Source organism: Leptonychotes weddellii, chromosome 15 (assembly GCF_054177405.1).
Source record: "Leptonychotes weddellii isolate Sample4059 chromosome 15, ASM5417740v2, whole genome shotgun sequence".
In the NCBI taxonomy this organism is placed as follows: Eukaryota; Metazoa; Chordata; class Mammalia; order Carnivora; family Phocidae; genus Leptonychotes; species Leptonychotes weddellii.
In genome coordinates, this window is record NC_138383.1 from 22,193,024 (window position 1) to 22,213,749 (window position 20,726).

Genomic DNA, 20,726 nt, shown 5'->3' on the forward strand with positions numbered 1-20,726 from the left:
ATTCACAATGGGAGAGCAGGGGAGAAGAATGAGGCCAGGACAAGGATATAAGACATCACAAGTTGCTCTCTCCTGTTTCTTTCCAAATGAGGATGGTCTGAAGCAAATATGGAAATATATATATCTTTAATTTGGGATGATATCCACTTGACTATATACCATTTTTCCTATTGTTCTGCTTTATTTTAAAGAATATGTTGTAGGGCGCCTGGGTGGCTCAGTTGTTTAAGCAGCTGCCTTCGGCTCAGGTCATGATCCTGGAGTCCCGGGATCGAGTACCGCATCGGGCTCCCTCCTCAGCAGGGAGTCTGCTTCTTCCTCTGACTCTCCCCCCTCTCATGCTCTCTATCATTATCTCTCTCAATAAACAAATATCTTTAAAAAAATAAAAATAAAAAATATATTGTATTGTAAGAATAGTGTAAGGACGTATTCCATTACATCAAACACTGGCTTCACTAAGGGAGAAATTTCGTTCCTGAACACCTGGTTTGTTTCCAGCTGTGCACAGACAATATGAATATAACTGATGATGTCGTCCTCTTTGCCTGGTTACTAGGAAGCCCTGAGACATATTTGTAAGCCATCTCCTAAAACTCTAGGATCACATGCTCATTCTCTAACAGCTTTATTATTTTTTTTTTATTTTTATTTATTCATTTATTTTAGAGAGAGTGAGAGCAGGAGGAGGAGCAGAAGGAGAGGGATAAGCAGACTCCTTGCTGAGGGCAGAGCCCGATGCACAGCTTGATCCCACGACCCTGAGATCATGACCTGAGCTGAAATCAAGAGTCAGATGCTTAAGCGACTGAGCCACCCAGGCGCCCCAGCTTTATTATTATTATTATTAAGATTTTATTTATTTGACAGAGAGATAGCGAGAGCAGGAACACAAGCAGGGGGAGTGGGAGAAGGACAAGCGGGCTTCCTGCTGAGCAGGGAGCCTGATGTGGGACTCGATCCCAGGACTCTGGGATCACGACCTGAGCCCAAGGCAGACGCTTAATGACTGAGCCACCCAGGCGCCCAGCTTTATTATTTTCTTAACACTGTTACTCACTTTGCTATAATTCCCTCAACTGTTTACTCTTTTATATGTTAAGTACTTCTGGAAACCGCCCCAAGTCCTTTGTAGAAAGAGGTATAAATGAACAAAAAAGATCACTCAACTTACACACACATTCACTGGCAACTTAAGTAATAAGCATGGAAGGGGATCAATAAGATACAGTTGTATCCCCACATAGTAATACCATTGGTATTACCAGAGTCCCCACTGGTTTTAAACACTATCCTACAGACATTTACAACTAAAGCATCCCATATAATCACAGATGGGAGTTAACAGTTTTATACACATACATGCTATTTCACTTAAGCTAACAAACTAAGCAATGCAGTGGCATTTGGGGCTCCCTGGTTTGTGCAATTCATGATTCCATGATATACTCAAGAAACCAAATGCTATACTTGATCACCTGCGATGGAGGTATGCTTCCATTTGATGGAAAACACATTCTCAAGAACTATTTGTCTAGTAATGAGTAAATGCACCTTAGGCAGTTTTACAAATCCCAGTTACCATTACTGCCAGTAGGAGCCAGAATGAAATTTCAAAATTCCCACTTAAAACTATCTTTTGGGCAGACTGGCAATGAAGATGTGAGTTTTACACATTAGTTAAGAGCATAAAATTTGGCTCTGGAGGTGTGCAGTGCAGCTCTACACTCAGGGATCATAAAATACTAACTTGGGTTTATTTTGAGGTTTTAAAAAATACTTCATATTTATCTAACAATTAATTTAAGGATTCTCTAAGCCTAAGAAAAAGACAAGTTTAAAAACAGTTTTTTTTTTAAGATTTTATTTATCTGAGAGAGAGAATGGGGGGGAGAGAGCATGAGAGGGGGGAGGGTCAGAGGGAGAAGTAGACTCCCTGCTGAGCAGGGAGCCGGATGTGGGACTCGATCCCGGGACTCCAGAATCATGACCTGAGCCGAAGGCAGCTGCTTAACCAACGGAGCCACCCAGGTGCCCTAAAAACAGTTTATTTTATTTTATTTTTTTTTAATTTTTAAAGATTTATTTGACAGAGAGAGACACAGTGAGAGAGGGAACACAAGCAGAGGGAGTGGGAGAGGGAGAAGCAGGCTTCCCGCTGAGCAGGGAGCCTGATGCGGGGCTGGATCCCAGGACCCTGGGATCATGACCTGAGCCGAAGGCAGATGCTTAATGACTGAGCCACCCAGGCGCCCCAAAACAGTTTATTTTAATGGCTTAAATGTTGTTACTGAACCATCGTCCATTATTACAACCAGGAAAAAAAAATACTACTTTGGTCTTGGCCATTTTTTCTATCTTTTTTTGCTTCTCATTTATTTTGTAGCCAAGTCTTTTTGGTTTTTCTTTTCTTTTCTAATAATATCACCTTTATTCCAATTTTAAAGAAATGTCTAACCCAGCAGCTAGTAGCACTGGAAGATGAGCCTCAGACTCTGAGGAGCTTTAACCACACAACCTGCTGAGAGGGAAATTGACTAGGATAGCACAAGTCTAATTAATTTCACTCATAGCAGGCACCATGGGCAAAGTGTTCATCAGCAAAGTAGCCTAGGGTTACATTCTCTAGCACTTCATGCCAACTGCTGCAGGTGCTCAGCAGAAAAACAATTTCAGAAAAGAGGAGGTCTATTTGAGGGTCATGATTTGAGAACCTTTGTAGGAGACAACTAGCACCAAAATATAGTATCCCTGGCTTCAAACAAGTTAGGACAAGACCATCCAAGTTGTCTAGTGAGAAATTTCTTTTCCAAAGCTTAGCAAACTTCCCAGTATGCTGACAACTCTGAGGCTGAACATGTCTATGATATACCACCATTTATTTTCCTGTTTACGCTATTAAATCCTGACCCATGAGGTGATACCTCTTTTGCATCACACCAAAAAATATACTTTAGAATATCTGTCCACTATAATACTGCTCAAATTCCAATGAAGGTAGTTATCAAGTTAGCAACCAATAGCAATCACTAACAGAATATGTCTTAATAGGTATTAGGAGTCCATAAAGTTGCAAGTTATTTTTGCCAAGAGACTCCAGTCAATCAATATAGTATGATTTCTAACTAGAACATTAAACTCTAGAGAGTAGACAGAAATAAAAAAGATAATATTTTAATGCTGTCATGATGCACATGCATGATACTTTCAACCAAACTTATACAGTGTACTTCTTTTCTGCCTTCTTTTACACCTATGAACACTTCTGTTGCCTTCAGTAGACTTGAAGCTCTTTAAAAGGAACTTACAACTCTTCTTCTTTGTGTCCCCTTATCACCTAGCAGAGCCTGCCTAAAACAAGGCATTCAGCAAAAATACTTCGATGACTGCAACATTTATCCAGTTGCATTCTAGTTCATTAACTTTTCTGCTTGTTTCTCTCACATATCTCTAAAAGAGCCTTTGAACAGTGCTGAGTATATTAGATTTGCAATGTAATGAGAATCATTAATTTGTTCTTTTGGATGAGTTACACACAAAGCCAAAAACTCCTAGCCTGGCACTCTCAAGTATCTGCTCTGGTAAAACTAAGGTTCTCATCCAGTACCAAGTGTATCTTCCTTCTACAAGGGGAAAGAGACCGGATATAATTTCCTTCATTTTGAAAACATGAATCAGTAATTTGAACTAAACTCTTATGTAATCAGGATTCTTTGAGGACAGATGAATTCCCTATACAATGGAGGGAAATGTCCCAATAGTTTAACCTGCAGTATATGCAGAGCTAGGCTACAACACTCTCTGAAAAGTGTTACAAAGACAGCTTCTGCAGTTCTTTTTTTATCTTTCTTTTATTCCCTATAAGCATTCCTCTATCTTCAATCTAATCCAGTCATCCAGAGAATTTAAAAAAAAAAAGAACATCAACAACCAACACAGGCCTATCACATACATGATATCTGTAAGTTAGCCATATAGATCCATCGGTCTTAAAATTACAGGAATAAAAAAAAATAATTACAGGAATAAGACTGAGAAGATAATATGAGACTGAACCATGAAACTGTTTTATAAGCCAAAACTAGTCAAACATCGGCAATTTTATGTGGTTCAACATAATACACAAACATGCACAAGCTAGACGGATGGGAACATAGCTTCTTAAAAGAATGGTTTATTAGGGACTTTGCAGAAGTCTATTACTTTTTTTTTCTTTTGGTTTAAAGCCTTGTACAGTTTCCAAGTAAGGAAAAATCCCAATGTCATAACTATTTTAAACCTGAGAGACGTTGCATTTTCTCAAACAGAAGATGCCAAAAAGATTGTTGACCAAAAAAAAAAAAAAACCACAAAACTATGGGAAGACTTGGATATATTCATTTTTGAGAAACTGATGTGACCTCAAAGTAATGTTTGTATTTCTCCTGTTACAGTGTCTTCAATAATATACAGCCTGTGAGATACTAACTTCTTTCTCATTACCCTAAGGATAGATTATTACAGGTCATACTGACTTCCTCTGTTGCAAGGTTTGAATGACTTTTGAAAATTTGTCATAGGTAAACTTATTACAATTCAATCTAGTCTAACAAAATACTAAATATAGCTTTTTTTTTTTAATTTACAGACACTTCTTAAAATGAAACTAAGGGTACTCAAGAGAGACCTCAATAAGCAAAGGAAAGACTGGGGTTTCTCTTATATCCCTTATCAGGTTCATGCTTTATAAAATTTACAAGTTAAAGATGACTCTTTTGTCTTTATTGAGATATAACTGACATTTGTTTTTGTTTTTTTAAATTCTTTAACAAAAGGATTTCGTATTAAGTGAATCTAAAGATCAAGAAGAAAAAGTCAACAGCCTAATGGAAAAATGGGCGAAGAACAGCCCATGGTTTGGAGAAATGTAAATACCAGTGGCTCTGAAATATATGAAAACATGTTCAACTCTCATTCATAATAAGATAAATGCAAATTAAACCACACACTGATTCACCAAGTGAATTGGCAAAGATCAAAATGTTTGATAACACTTGCTCAGGGTAAGGAGAACACTTCTGATTAGAGTATAAATTGTTACACTCTGCATGAAGGGAAATGTGTATCAGAATGAATAAGAAATGCACATACCCTTTGATCCAGCAATTTTACTTCTAGAAATTTACCCTACTGATATATTTAATATGACAAATATTAACAGATTTTTTCACTGTGGCATTATTTGTAATCACAAAAGAATGGAAACAATCTAAAAGTCCATCAACAACGGTTTGATTAAATGAATTATGATACAAACAGACAATATAACAAAAATCTGTTTAAAATGGGGAGGTTCTTTTTATTTAAAAAGGCAAAAATATTTATTTATTTTAACATATACATAATATTCTCTGTAAACCTATACAAGACCCTAGGGACACTGGTTACTTCCAACAAAGGAAACTAGGGTACATGGGTGGGAAGGAACTTTCCATTGTATTTCCCTTTTGTACTTTTTGAATTTTGAACCATGTGAATATATTATCTTTTCAAAAAAAATTAAAAAAAATTTTTAAAGCAATTAGCAGCCTTTACAATTAATTTTTCTAAGTGAGGAGATGGCTTATAAATCAGACCCTTATGAAAGACAAGATAGGAATTATCCAGTGGTTTCCATTGTTATCTGAGTAAAATCTACCTCTGTCATGACTGCCAAGACCTCAGTCTATGTCCCTGACCTCATCTAACACTTACCCTTCACAGTCACTATGCTTTAGTCACTCAGGCCTTTAATTCTACTTAGTGAGCACACCAGGCTCTTTCCTGAGCCTGGAAAGCTCTTTTTTCCCCTCAGATCTTTTCAGAGCTGGCTCCTTGTCATTTAAATGTTCTATCAAGTATAAGATCTTCAGAGAGGCCTTCTCTGACCCCCTACTTCCACCCTGTCCCTCTCATTACATTACCCTATTTTATTTTCTGCATTATCACTACCTGAAATGATCTTGTTTCAAGTTTCTTACTTGTCTATTGTCTTCCCCACCAGAAGTTAAGCTCAATCAGAGAACAGCATCCCCTGTACCTAAAATGGTATCATAACAGGCACTCAGTAAATATTTGTTCAGTGAAATTGTTGTTGAATAACTAGACTACTGTCTTTGGGGATCATATTCTCCCTTAATGAGCTCTAGTTAAAAGGTTAAAGTTTGGGAGTTGCTGAGTGAATAACAGCTATAGGAATCCAGGCACACTTTTAAAACAATAAAACATTTTCAAAAAGAAAAGCATTAGTTCATCTCACTCCAATTTTAAATAACTCATTCAATATGTTCCAAAACTAGGGACACCTGGGTGGCTCAGTCGGTTAAGCGTCTGCCTTCGGCTCAGGTCATGATCCCAGGGTGCTGGGATCGAGCCCCACAACGGGCTCCCTGCTCAGCGGGAAGCCTGCTTCTCCCTCTGCCACTCCCCCTGCTTGTGTTCCCTCTCTCGCTGTGTCTCTCTCTGTCAAATAAATAAATAAAATCTTAAAAAAAAATACATTCCAAACTATACTCTCCTTCGATTAAAAAAAAAAAAAAGTCCAGGAAAACTTGGGATAAAAGGTAAGCCTGTACAGCTAAATGGGGGAGTTCCTAAATCCGTAAGACAACAGTAATATAAGCAAGTTTTCTAGAATAGGGCAATCATGGTTATAGAAAGTACCACTACAACAGCTGCCAGGAATTCAGGCTAGACCTTGAGAGTTCTTTGAAGTTGAACCCTATATAATAAAATGCCAGTATATTGATAAAACTGAGGCAGATCTTTAGCATCTTTACTTAGATTTGACCTTAAATTTTCACATCTGACATGAGGTTTGATTCCCTTAAAATTGACATGTAGAGAAAACATATTTAACATTAAATATATACACATGTAAACATGTCCCTGTATAAATATATAGAGACAGACATATCTCTGAACACATAAGTAAGTTTTTTCTATACCAGGCTAATTTGTAGAACATATTTTCTGCCGTAGCCAAATATTTATCTAATTAAGAGGTTGAATTATTCTCCCAACTAATGTTATTTAAGGAAAACTCAGAAACAAGTATACTAGTATGTATGCAGGTCAGTACCTTTAAGATTCCCCAGTTTACAGATACCTTAGGCAAGCATAGACACTGAAATGATTGTTAAGGATTAGATATCCTTTTAAACATAAAAAGGCTATTTTACCTTCTTCTCCTCAATCTAAGTGTTACAAAATGGGAGATTTACAGAAACAGCCTGGCTAGTAAGGCTCATCCAAAGCCAAGATGAAGATGAACAAGAAGGTACGTGAAAGAATCTCAAGTCATGGAAAGCAGTGGAATAACCAAGAGATAGCTCCCACTGGCTCCCAAACCTTAGTGTGTGCTGGCTGTTTACAGGCTTTTACTGCCCTTCTCTACAGGTTATAAATAACTGCAAAGTGTCCCTGTCCCCAAGGAGACCTTCACAGCCAGCTCAAAGGTTAAAATATGGAATAATTCTCACTTTGGATGAAACTCTTCCAGTTACCAGAAAAATGAAAGAGCAAAAAAATTTATTGCCCATCTAAGTTAAAGGCTGGGGAATCATTCCCTCTCCCTAAAATCTATCAATTCTATAAAGGTTGTTATACAGACTTATTAGCATAGTTCACCACCCCAAAAATATATCCAGGGAGGATGCAATACATGCTCTGTTCCAAAAGCAAAGGCCTGTCCTGGAAAGGAGCAAATGCCACTCAATGGTCTTATAGGATAGCATCTCTTCAGACCTCATCTCTTCAGACCTTAAAGAAAGACTTCTTGAATTCCTTTGCTTTTTAATTTAGGTAAAAATGACGAACTGAGCTAAATGCATCTCGTCTCCACTTGGATGTGGGATGCAGCACAAGCAATCATGGTTGCACCAAGCACAGGTTTCACAAGGTCTGGGCTAATACAATCAGGTGATGTGCTAATGTTGTTAATTACTGAACCCCTGCTAGGAAAAAAAGTAAAAACAAAAACAACGCTTCCAACTGCTTAAAAAAAGGCAAGGTTCATCAGATCAAGCTTCTCCACACATCACTTTCAAAATCCATCATTTGGGAGATGTCTGAAATGGAAAGACAGGAATCCAAACAAATCTGATTATAAAGGGGCTATTTCACTTCAAAGTGGATCTCAGTTCCAAAGGAAAACACCTTCAGAAATGAAGTTAGATAGGCAGAACCAAATAATCAGCAACTTCTCTCTTTTCACAAATTATAATTATGTGTTGATTCCACTGATGACTTGGACAAAAAATCTCCAGGGCCACAAAGAGCAAACTTAGGAAAGATGAAGATTTTAACACATCCCACGTGTTATCAAAGATTTCTCCTCTAGGTTGAGAAAATTCATTCTAAAACAAGAGCTAGAACAGAATTTAAAAAAAGAAGGAGGAGGAGGAGGAAGAGGGGAAAAAACCTTATGGCTAAGAAGATATGTTTATTATATAATTATATTCTCAAAGCTGTTTCGAGATTTGGGAGGTTATAGTTTTTCACCCTCTCCCCTCACTACAAACTACGAAGAACCTTATAAAATTCAAATAGTAAACAGATGAAAGGCTTGGCCCTAATACAATTTAAATGTGTCCAATCTGCAAGGAGTTCAAAAACAGAAGACTCATTTCATGAAACAAACAGGCAGAGGTTGCATATCCCCACAAGGTCCTCTGGCCTTTCTGGAAACCAAATTCAACAGGCAGTTCTCTTCGGCCATCTATACTTTAGTCAAGCCATTTAAAAATATTTCTTAGTTAACACAATTTGGCTACAGAAAGAGCTCAAGGAATACATAGCAAAGAAGATCATCTAAACTGGTCTTAGGGTATACTATGTGGACTAAGTTCATTAACTTCAAAGCTGAAAAGGCCCATCTACTCCAAAAAATTTGGTATACTACAAGGGCAACCAATTCTCTTCAGCATTAACTACTACTATCTAGCAGTACAGAATTTCGTATTCTCTGGAGACACTGTTCTTTGTAAGAGACTCTAAGGTCTCCCTTCAACTATGAAAGAGAAAGTGAAGTGTATTTTTGCTTTAATCTCCTTTAACCGTGGTCTTACTAGAAAAAATCTGATGACTGTTCACATGGATCCATGTCCACGCTCCTTACTTAGAAACCATCTGCAGAAAATAAATTCCCTCTTCTTCTAAAGTTATTAAAAATAAGCCAATTTCTATGTTAATGTTAAGGGTTCTAACTAAGCTAAATGGAACAAAGGACGGGCAGGAAGTTCTCAGTTTTAAATGTTCATTCCAAAATTCATGACACAAGGAAAAAGTAAAACCACACAGGCAGACAAAAGAGGGGCAAGTTAGACAGAAAGTCTGTCTTAACAGAATTTCCTGGCTCCCAACAGTTTGTGTCAGATTTTAAAAGACTAAAATGCTGTAATACCTATTTTACCCAATAAAACTCTGTAAAAACATACATAAACATTTGAGGCATGAATCTCACATGAAAAAGTAAAATTTTTAAGATGCTGGCCTGAATGGCAGGAACATTTTTTTAAGTTACCCATAAAGAGATGAGCTCTACATACATACACAAAGGCAATTTGCTCAGAATCAAATGCCTTGAACAGAGTAAAATGAAGCCCATGGCTTGCTTTATTTCCTTTTATAAACTGTAATTCTCATTTCCCTGAAGATCTTTTCTAGGGAGAAAAATCATCTTACTCTAAGGTCTCCCTCTATAGCATGTATTATCAACCACTGATTACAAATGTAAATCCCAACTTTTCTCCCTTCCACCATTAGTGCAAAAGCCTTATATTATATGCTGCAGTCACCAGAGAAGATCTGAACAAATAGCTATGGTTTACTCCAGGAAAGAATATTTAAAATAAAACTTCTTTTCAAGTCACATATGAAAAATGTTTCTTTAACATCATTTGTAATGCTCATTATTAAAAAAAAAAAACAAACCTTACATGTTTACCTTCTATGACTTCCAACTTTACATACCATTTGCACTGAAATGAAACCATAGATTGCACGCAAGATATGCATTTTTTAAAGTCATGGTAAATATTTCTGTGTATTTCATTCTGCTTTTTTCCTCATGATCTTAAACTATGTTTAAAAGAAAACTCTGTAAAAACTCACCAAGTTAAGTCAGTAGGAAGACTCTAATTTGTCTCGTCTAACAGGAAACCTCTGTTGGAAATAGAGATGATGAATCAGACTTAACCAGATTCTGAATCTCATACAAGTCTTTACTTATTTTGGCTATTCTGAAAGGGAAAACCTTACAAAAGCAGGTAATACATTTGCTAGGAATTCCTAGTCAAAATCACCATTCTTATATTTTATCACTAGTTCTGGATATGCTATTTTTTAGTCATCTCTGAAAAAGATTATACTTTGATATGGAAGTCTGAAAAATCCAAGCTAATTCTTTTAATCAACTGGCCTATGAATGCAGCAAAAATGAAATAAATGGTTTGCTTCGTGTCAACATGTACAAGAGGGGGGTCATCATCACATTTGCCAGTTACCTCACAAACTGTTGAAAGAATTATTTCATTTTTATGTCAAATGTCCTTTATAAAAAGTGCTCTGTGGGTCAACTACATGAAAGCAAGATACATTTAAGCAAAGCAATGTATTCTATGGTTTTAACGAACAACTACCATAATGAGGTTCCTGGTGAAGACTGAGGAGATGTCTTGACTAAAACACCACCACCACCCTAATTATTGACCATAGCCTACAAAGTAACTCAAAACAGAAACAGGGCTAAGAGTGGTTGCCAGGCTTCCAGAAGCCTAACATAAGCAGAAAATTCTAGCACTCTCTTCCCTTTTGTGGGAAAATAAGTACTGCATACATACTGGGTGATTCCTTAAAAATAGAATCTTTTCTTGAAAATCTAACCACTAATTTTAACCGGTACACCTACAAATAAGCTTCTCTTATTTTCATAAACCAGTCTAGTTACTATCAATAATGGAAGGAGCCCTCACCAAAAACTGTCCTCAACTACTGATGCTAAAACAGGCCAGTCTTGATCAGAAGAGTTAAGAGTAGCAAGAGTCAGGCTGAATTCATTTAACAAATATTTACTCAACACCAACTGTGCAAGGCATTCTTTCAGACACAGAGGTTAAAAAAAAAAAAGACAGACAAGGTTCCTGACCCTCTGAGGGTAGACAGACAAATACCTCTTAAGACTCTGTAAGTAGTCCCAGGCGGAAGATGCCAACCAACTCTAAGAAATGAAAATGCTGAATGCTGGTGATTCTTAAAACAGAAACCACTACCTTTAGTCCCTTACCCTGTAAAACAAATTTTTTAAGTGTAAGGCTTTGGTTTCTCAGTTAATTTGCTACAATGAACATTTTCAGGCCCAGTGGATCAGCAAAATGTAAGGAGTCTGACAATACTGATGAGGACTGGGAGGAACAGGGACACCTCTCACACTGTAGGTAGGAGGGCAAATTAATACAACCACTTTTGAAAAACAGTTTTATCTAATAAAACTAAAGATCCAGCAATTCCACTCCCAAAAATGGCCCAGAGAAATTCCTGCACATCCATCAACACACATAGACAAGAATGTTCATAGCAGCCAAAAACATCAACAGTAGAATGGATACACAAATTATGGTACATTCATATAACAGGAAGCTATATGGCAGTGAAATTAAACTACTGTTCTACATAACAACATGGATGAAAGTTACAAACATATTGTTAGGTTCTGAAAGAAGACAAAGAAGAACACATACTATATTATTCTATTTATATGAAGTTCAAAAACAGACAAAACTAAATTATAATGGTTTGTAAGGATTCCTAGGTGGTAAAATCATAGAGAAAATGATTATCACAAATGTCAGACTCTCCACAAGAGTATGGGTTATGATCTAAAAGGCATACACAATAGAGCAAGCTTCTAGGTGCCGGCAATGAGATATTTCTAGGTCTAACTGGTGGTTATATAGGTACTTTCTTTTTATAATTCATCTTTAAACTATAGTTATGTTTTATGTATTTTTCTATGTTTTATATTTCATAATAAAAATGTTCGAGACATATGTTAAAACAGAGTAGCTACAAAGGTACATACATACACACACACATATATATATCCTCCTACATCTAAGGGTGAATACAATGTCTTGCACAGAATACACCCGTGTTTTTTTTTTCCCAAGACAATTCATAAGGAGAAATCAGTAATAAAGAAGGGTCACCTAGGAATGAACACCTATAGACAGACTTTCCTATCATACTTTCTTTCTTTGAATTTAAATGAAATACCTAAGGTCTGTATTTCAGGGAAATTTATAGTACTGACACAAATGTTTAAATCTGGCTACTCACCAGGAGCCATTAGTTAAAACCAGTCATTAGTTAAATAAAAAAATTATTATAAGAAATAATCCAGGGGCGCCTGGGTGGCTCAGTCGTTAAGCGTCTGCCTTTGGCTCAGGTCATGATCCCAGGGTCTTGGGATGGAGCCCCACATTGGGCTCCCTGCTCCGCAGGAGGCCTGCTTCTCCCTCTCCCACTTCCCCTGCTTGTGTTCCCTCTCTCGCTATCTCTGTCAAATACATAAAATCTTAAAAAAAAAAAAAAAGAAAGAATCCAAAGTTTCTGAAGGCAAAGCCAAGATACAGTATTTTTTGGTATTACCTTTTTAGCTTAATCATGGCCTCTCATGGAACCTCCAATGACTTCCCATCTCACTTGGAGTAAAAGCCAAAATCCTTGTAATGGCTGAAAAAGGACTGCACAATCGGACCTCATTACCTCTCTGGCCTCACCTCCAATTATGTTTTCCTGACCTCACTATGTTCCAGTCAAACTGCCCTTCTTTGCTGTTGTTCCTGAGACAGAACAGACCCATTCCTGCCTCAGGGCTTTGTACTTGCCTTTTTCTCTACCTGGGTAACTCTTCCCCTAGATATTCTCCTGGCACGCTCCCTCACCATTGTTGGGTCTTTCTGTAATAGTCACCATCTTCTGTGAGGCCTTCCCTGACACCCTTAAAATGTCATCCCCTTCCCCAAGGCCACACTCCTATTCCTCCTTCATTACTTCATTTTTTTCTCTAGCACATAAAATCATCTACCTTAAAATACCTGGAATGTATGAAAGGCAGACTCCTGTCTGTTTGTTCCCAGACTGTGTATGGCACAAGGGAGGCCAGAAATAAACGTTTATTTAATAAATGGCTGAATTAATCTTTTTCTTTTGGATTTCTGTTCTTGAAAGATTAGACAGTAAATCCATATATTTAAAAAAAAAAGTTTCCCCTCTATGTCAAATTTATTAACAAAGTTTGTTTTACTAACAAGCTTCAGGTTTATTAGTATTAATGAGTCACGGGTAAGGTAAGACCTATGAAGAGTTGATACAAAGCTGCATTTTCCCCCTACAAACGTGCAGTCCCTGTTCTAGTAGTAACAATGCTGGGAAGCCACTGAGAGACAAGAACTGCTCTAGCCCACTGGTGCGGCTGTATACTGGTGTGCCCGCTACGGGAGCTTCCTGACAAGACATTGCATGAAGACTGACGGCGGCCTTTAGTTAGGCTTTTTAAGTTTAGGGTTTTTTTTTTTAATGAGGTTTTATTTTAATAGAAGGGGGAAAAAGGTGTTTTTAAAAAGAATTATGTAGGGGCGCCTGGGTGGCTCAGATGGTTAAGCGTCTGCCTTCGGTTCAGGTCATGATCTCAGGGTCCTGGGATTGAGTCCCGCATTGGGCTCCCTGCTCGGCGGGGAGCCTGCTTCTCCCTCTCCTTCTACTGATCCCCCTGCTTGTGCTCTCTCGCTCTCTCTGTCAAATAAATAAATAAAATCTTTAAAAAAAAAAAAAAAAAGAATTATGTAAACAAAATATAATTTCAAGAAGAAAGTTCTTCATATTTTTACTCCCACAAAAATGGAAGGCTTCTGTTATGTATCCCGATGAAATATCCCAACAAGGTAACTACGGTTAGAGAAAAAAAATTATTTTTGAGTTAGGTACCAAAATTGTTATAGTAGTTTCCAGAGTGAAAGGGAAAAAAAAACTCCATACTGTTAGTGTATCATATTATCCTATTCTAAAGAAAGATTTAAAATAGGAACATCTCTCCCCAGTATAAATTGTGGGATTGATGTGATAAAGAGCAGGTAAAGAACTCCATTCAAGCTTAGTGATTACAGTGGCAAACGGGAAATAATTCTCTAAACAAAACTGCCTATCAGGTGACATGACATATATCTGAGCATACAGACAGAGCTTATACTTTTGATGGAATGCTTCGCTCAAGTTAAAACTGGAGTAAACTTAGATCCAAAGGTTACTTTCCAACCACAATACTTGTGACCTGAACCATATCCTAACACATGAATAAATCTGCGAGAAAATACACAGGCATCTGATATTGCATGGTTACACTTAGTATTACTAAGGCTTCAACATTAAGGTCTGATCAATTGTTAAAAAAAATACTTCACACATAAATTCTTATCAAATTCTTAAAGATAGTTCACATATTCATGAGGTGAAAATATCATGACTATATATTCATACATGACGTGGCGGCCCAAATTAGTTGTTAAGAAAGGAAGTCCTACTCAAACACTTGCAGCAGGCAGAGTGTATTATTAGAGAAGAGTAACAGTTTTCATGTGTAACACTTCAGCATTCCAAGCGCTCAAAGCTCTGAATAGCATCCACATTTAAAGGGGAAAAGACACGGAGCATAAAAATTAAAAATATACTCAACCTTGCAATAATTAAGAAAGTATAGTGGATTAAAGACTCCAGACAAAAAAATTATAAACGAAAACTCTGATCATTGAAACATATGGTCCCTGAACAAACTTTATCGGTAATAATTCTAATATAAGGTGAAGGCTTATATTTTTTAATGCTTAATTTGGCTAAGAATGCTCCAAGAAACTCTTTCATGAATATCAGCTATGTCTGCATCATGCTGAATTTAGAAGGTAACACAAGAATTCCCTGAACTGGACTGGAGATCAGTGAACAGTCCTACGCTTGGTGGGACGTATTCTAGGAGTTAAAAAGTAGTAAAAGAGGAAGGGTTTAAAGAAAGAGGTGAGGAGTCATTATTAACATTTATGAAAAATAGCTACTGGATATGAGACAATAAAAATACAAAATACTGGAATGCAAAAGTTGCCAAATTTAGCGGATTCCAAAAAGAATCCATAGGAAAAGAAAATTTTAGAACCTCTGACCCTACTAAAAGTTGGCATTCTCAGTTATGAAAGGGTCTCCTCATCCCTCCCCCTCCCCCAAGTGATGATATGAATACCTAAGTGGTGGCCCAAGTGGGAGAATTCAGGTAAGATACTGAGGAAAAAAAAAAAAAATCAAACCAGGGAAGCAGCAAGAACAACTATCACAACAACAAGGAGGAGGAGGAGGACAAGGAAAGCATAGGGATCCACATGAGGCTGTTGTTCACTGGAGTTCTGTAACAGCAAATAAATGGAAACAACTTTTTTTTTTTAAAAAGATTTTATTTATTTATTTCAGAGAGAGAGAATGAGAGAGAGAGAGAGCACATGAGAGGGGGAGGGGCAGAGGGAGAAGCAGACTCCCTGCCGAGCAGGGAGCCCGATGCGGGACTCGATCCCGGGTCTCCAGGATCATGACCTGAGCCGAAGGCAGTCGCTTAACCAACTGAGTCACCCAGGCGCCCTAAATGGAAACAACTTAAAGATCCATCAAAGGGTTTGGAAAAACTGAAATATTCATAGTGAAATAAAAATTAAACAGCTAAAACGAGGGACCTAGATTTATATGAATCCAGATGGATAGATCTTGAAAAACAATAAGCAAAAAAACAAATGACTGTCATAGAATTTATATATTCACACACATTCTCTCTCTCTCGCTCTCTCACACTCACACTCACACACACACACACACACACTGCACTGCAAGGATGCACACTAAATTCAGGGTAATAGTTGTCTCTGGGGAGTGAGGGTGGGAAAAAGAACAGAGAAAGTAAATAAAGAGGGATTTCAGCTAGAGAGGTTTGTCATAATCTCTCCATTTTGTTTGCCTTTTTAAAAAATGTTTCAAAAACAATGAATTCAGAAGGAAAAGTAAATTAGAAAAGATTTTTTTAAATCGACATCAGGGAAATATTTTAAATAGACAATAATGTAGTCTGAATCAAACCAAAAAAAGTCAATGAATTCAGACCAGATCTTCTTAATAAAGAAAAAACTAGCTCTTGTTGGTAAAATACTTTTCCCAGTTGACTGGAATTACATAGCACTGGGCTTATTTAAGCAGAGGGAGGAGGAGGCTGACTTCATATACCTCAGCAAGAAAGCACATTTTATTATTTTTATTTATTTAATTTTGAGAGAGAGGGAGAGAAAGCATGTGTTGGGGGGGTGGGGAAGGTGGGAGAGGAACAGAGGGAGAGGGAGAAGGGAGAAAGTGCTGGGCGTGGAGCCCCACATGGGGCTCAATCTCATGACCTTGAGATCATGACCTGAGCCAAAATCAGACTCAGTTAGTCAGACGCCTAATTGACTGAGCCACCCAGGCACCCCCAAGAAAGCACATTTTACATACAACTAATACAGTAATCCAGCCTATCTTCAGGTTGTAAATCCTTATAAAGGAACCAGGTTTCCACAGAGGACCTTCTCTTTCCTCTCCACCATCCTACCTTCTAACCTCATGAAGACCTGTCCTCCATCCTTCCCTAATTTTATTCATTGCCCTCATAGGACTAATCCCTCCTTTAATCACCTCAATTTTCAGTGCCTGAACTCAAAGACAGATTTATTTTTAAAGAAAACTTGAGACTTTTTGAAATGATTTAAGCTTTTTCTCCTCTTTCAATTACGTTTTTTCCTCTCTCTTCCTTTGCTTTTTGCCATCCCCAACCTTTTCTCCCCCCTTCCATTCTCTTGCTGACCAACAGTTGCTTTCAACTGCTCGTAAGCCTCTGGCATATTTATACTTTTTGCTTCTTAAGGAAAAGATACTCCCAAACCAAACAAAATCCCATGCCATAGCCCAAAGGTCAACTAAAGAGGAGAAAACTTAAAGTAAAAAATACTAACCATATTTTGCTGTCTTTCATTTTGGCATGAAGACCAGGAATACAGTTCCAACTACCAAATAAGACAGCAAAACCAAACTTCCTTTCACATTTTATCATCTTTATATCATTGAAATGTATCTGGGGCCGTCTGTTTCACAAGACCCTTTGGTTAAGAATTATAAGACCACTGAGAATAGGTCCGTACAGTTAGGTATGACAACCTAGTGGAAACCGCAGCCTCAAGATTCACAACAGACGTACGATCCACGTACTACTCCCCCATCCTCCTGGTCTTCGTTAAAAGTACTTCTGAGGTCATCCTGTGTTAAATGCTTTAAGCTATATAACCATTTCCTCACAAATATCAGTCACTGCCTCAGTCTCCAAAGTACTCTGACACTCATGATCTTATTTGGGATTTTTAACAGCTCTGTGAGGCATGCGGAGCAAGTATTTTACAAATAAGGAAAGAGAACCTCAGAAGTCATGATCACATGGCTATGAAGGGATCTGAATTCAGAACTCAACTCTTTTGAGTTGTCCTAACCCAAAACTTCGTCATTCCTATGACTGATTCTTAGATCAGGTATGGTCTTTTATTCAATATGTAGGAAATGGAAAAATATCTGATAGAAGGTATATTTATATACTCTAGCTTTCAATTCCCATTTCATTTTCAAGTGGCAACTCTGTTGAAAAGTATGCTTTTGTTCCTAATGAATTCTGAGCACCACTATTAAGGGAGACAGACCTGGGCTAATCATTGACAGGCTCATGCCTACTTTCAAGGCTGGACCCTGGGAACAAATCATATGTTCTAATACTTTAAGAAAGGCTTTCCATACATTAGCACGTAATCATCATTAATTTTTTTAAATAAAATGCATTCTAACATGCCAGAGTAATTTTCTACCCTGAGTTTCCAAGAAACTAGCGTCTTTCCCCCGAGATCTCTCTCTCCATTGCCATAAGCTCACAGAATTAAAAAGCCCAATTTCTATCATTAATATTTATTTGAGATGTATACCACGACTAAAATACTAAACAGCACCATGTTCCACCCAACTGCTTAAGCCAAAAAAACCCCTCTTTTCCTAGGGTTCCCATCTATCAGCAAGTCCTGTCAGCACTCTTGCTTCCTAGCACATTCCACATTTATCCATTTCTATGCAGTTTTCTCTCACCTGAACTGGTGTTAACAGGTTTCTAACTGATCTCCATTACTAGAAAGGATACTGGCAACAAACCAGGAAACACTAACATTGGCATCCTCCAATCCAGCTTTCCAGTCTTACCTAATGTGACTGTTCAAATTCAGTCAACTGCCAGACTATCCAATTCCATTGCTCAGTCCACATTCACAACAGAACTAACGTGGCTATACAGACTGGATTCCTCCCTAAGGATGTGGGATTACAAAGATAAATTTGCCACTCTATCTGTTCTTGGCCCTATATGAACCTCTTTTCCCTTTCAAATTCAACCAAAACTTTACTGATTAAAACTGCACAGACATGATTTGACTCTGATCCTCAAGATGTTATGTTTTTAAAAGATTTTATATATTTATTTGAGAGAAGAGAGAGCACGCTCACGAGAGAGAGAGAAAGAGAGCGCATGCATGTGCTCGCGCAAGAGTGGAGGAGTGGGAGAGAGAGAAGCAGACTTCCCGCTGAGCAGGGGGCCTGACGCAGGGCTTGATCCCAGGACCCAGGACTAGGACCTGAGCTGATGGCAGACCCTTAACTGACTGAGCCACCCAGGCGCCCCCTCAAGATGTTTTTAAAAGGCTCCTTTATTTCCTGAAAACCCTCTCCTTTGAAGCAAAGATTCACCTTATCAGCCTAATCAAATTATTTTCAAATAAAGTGCCCATTTTGAGAGGCCTATTGATTATTTAAATTTTGGAAGAGTAACTTCTCCCCACCTATACAAGCAAAGACAGATATTTATCCTAAATCCAACAACTAATTTTTTTTTAAGATTTTATTTATTTATTTGAGAGAGAAAGAGTGCGCACGTGAGCGCATAAGCAGGGCAGACGAGCAGAGGGAGAGGGAGCAGCAGACTTGAGCCTGACGTGGGGCTCGATCCCAGGACCCTGAGATCATGACCTGAGCAGAAGGCAGACACTTAACTGACTGAGCCACCCAGGCGCACCCCCGCAACAACTAATGATAACATTACTAAATATGTTTCTATTTGCTGGAGCCCTAGAGTCAATCAACCATAAAAAATATTCATTGACTATCTCCAGTTCCATGTTGAACTACCAGCTTTAACACTACCAATTTCTTTGCCTGTTTTGTTTTTTTTTTTAAGATTTATTTATTTGAGAAAGAGAGACAGTACAAGTGCAAGGTGGGGTGGGGGGGAGAGGTAGGGGAAGCAGAAGGAGAGGGAGAGGGGAAGAGAGAATCTCCAAAAGACTCCCCACTGAGCGCAGAGCCCACACACAGGGCTCGATCTCATGACCCTGAGATCATGACCTGAGCTGAAAGCTGAAATCAAGAGTCGGACATTTAACTGACTGAGCCACCCAGGCACCCCTACTTGGTTTGAATAAAGAGAAAATTGTTTCTGACCTTGAAGAGCCAGGAAAAAAGACTCAACTCATAGTTAAAAGAAGAACTGCTCATATTTTCAGCAACTGAGAGCTTCTCCTCAATATATGTTTTCTTCCTTTAAACAATTTCCCTACCATCTTTCACAGTACACTTCACCCTTAAATAGCAAGCCCTTTTGAAGTCACAAAAATTATTTCTCCATCTATTCAACCCCTGGATACCAGATGGAATGAAAACTCAGTAAAATCAATTTAAAAAAATCTAGAAGAGTCAGCGAGGTATTCAAATCAAACAGGGAAGCTTTGGACTCTAAACACAAATTCATTCAAATATTAAAACTTACAGAACTCATAAATGAATTCACTTTTAAGGGATTGGGCCTCCAAAGTTACAAAATGTGGCCAAAAGTTACCACTATCACTTTATCTTTACTGCCAGAGGTAGTTACCTTAAGAACTATCTTACATTACAAAGGTCAACATTTTATTGGGTCTTCCAAAATCAATTCTTCACAATGAGAAATGGACATCAGTTAGATAAATAAAGTAACAACAGAACAAGTCAATATATTCATAAGCTTCTGCTGTCCTTGGGACCCGAATTCTAGTGCAGGTTTTGCAGATGCTTTCCTAAATCTGACTTTTCTCAGCCTTAAATTGAGGATGACTGTCCAAGGTCTCTTTCAGAGCACAAGTCTATGCCCCTCTAGAAATAATGTTAAAATTACATCTGCCTTGGGGCGCCTGGGTGGTTCAGTCGGTTGAGCGTCCGACTCTTGGACCCTTGGTTTCGGCTTAGGTTGTGATCTCATGGGTCAAGGGATCAAGCCCTGCATCAGGCTCTGCCCTCAGTGGGGAGTCTGTTTTAAGGATTCTCTCCCTCTGCCCCTCCCTCCACTCGTGCGCACACTCTCTCTCAAATAAATAAATCTTTTTTTTCAAATAAATAAATCCTTAAAAAAAATTATATCTGCCTCTCTTCATATGTGCTTTCTGAAAACTAAAAGCAATACATACAGAGTACAAATAATTCAAAAGTGATAGGAAGCTATAAATGTAAAGTAAAAGCTTCCTTCCAGACACCCAAATCCCTCT

The 20,726-nt window shown here is 38.0% G+C and overlaps 1 protein-coding gene across 4 annotated transcripts in view; it reads right to left on the reverse strand.

Moving 5' to 3' along the window:
* Window positions 1–20,726, reverse strand: part of SPOP (speckle type BTB/POZ protein) — a 64,197-nt gene that overhangs the window by 23,576 nt on the left and 19,895 nt on the right. For 2 of the 4 annotated variants that reach the window (XM_006746678.3, XM_081805161.1), the window contains one exon: window positions 10,132–10,182. The exons of 1 other annotated variant lie outside the window; for it this stretch is intronic. The gene's annotated coding sequence lies outside the window, so the exon portion shown is untranslated. Of the gene's footprint in view, window positions 1–10,131; window positions 10,183–11,189; window positions 11,304–20,726 lie in introns of all 4 variants that reach the window. One more of the 4 variants, XM_081805160.1, reaches the window with a different exon arrangement.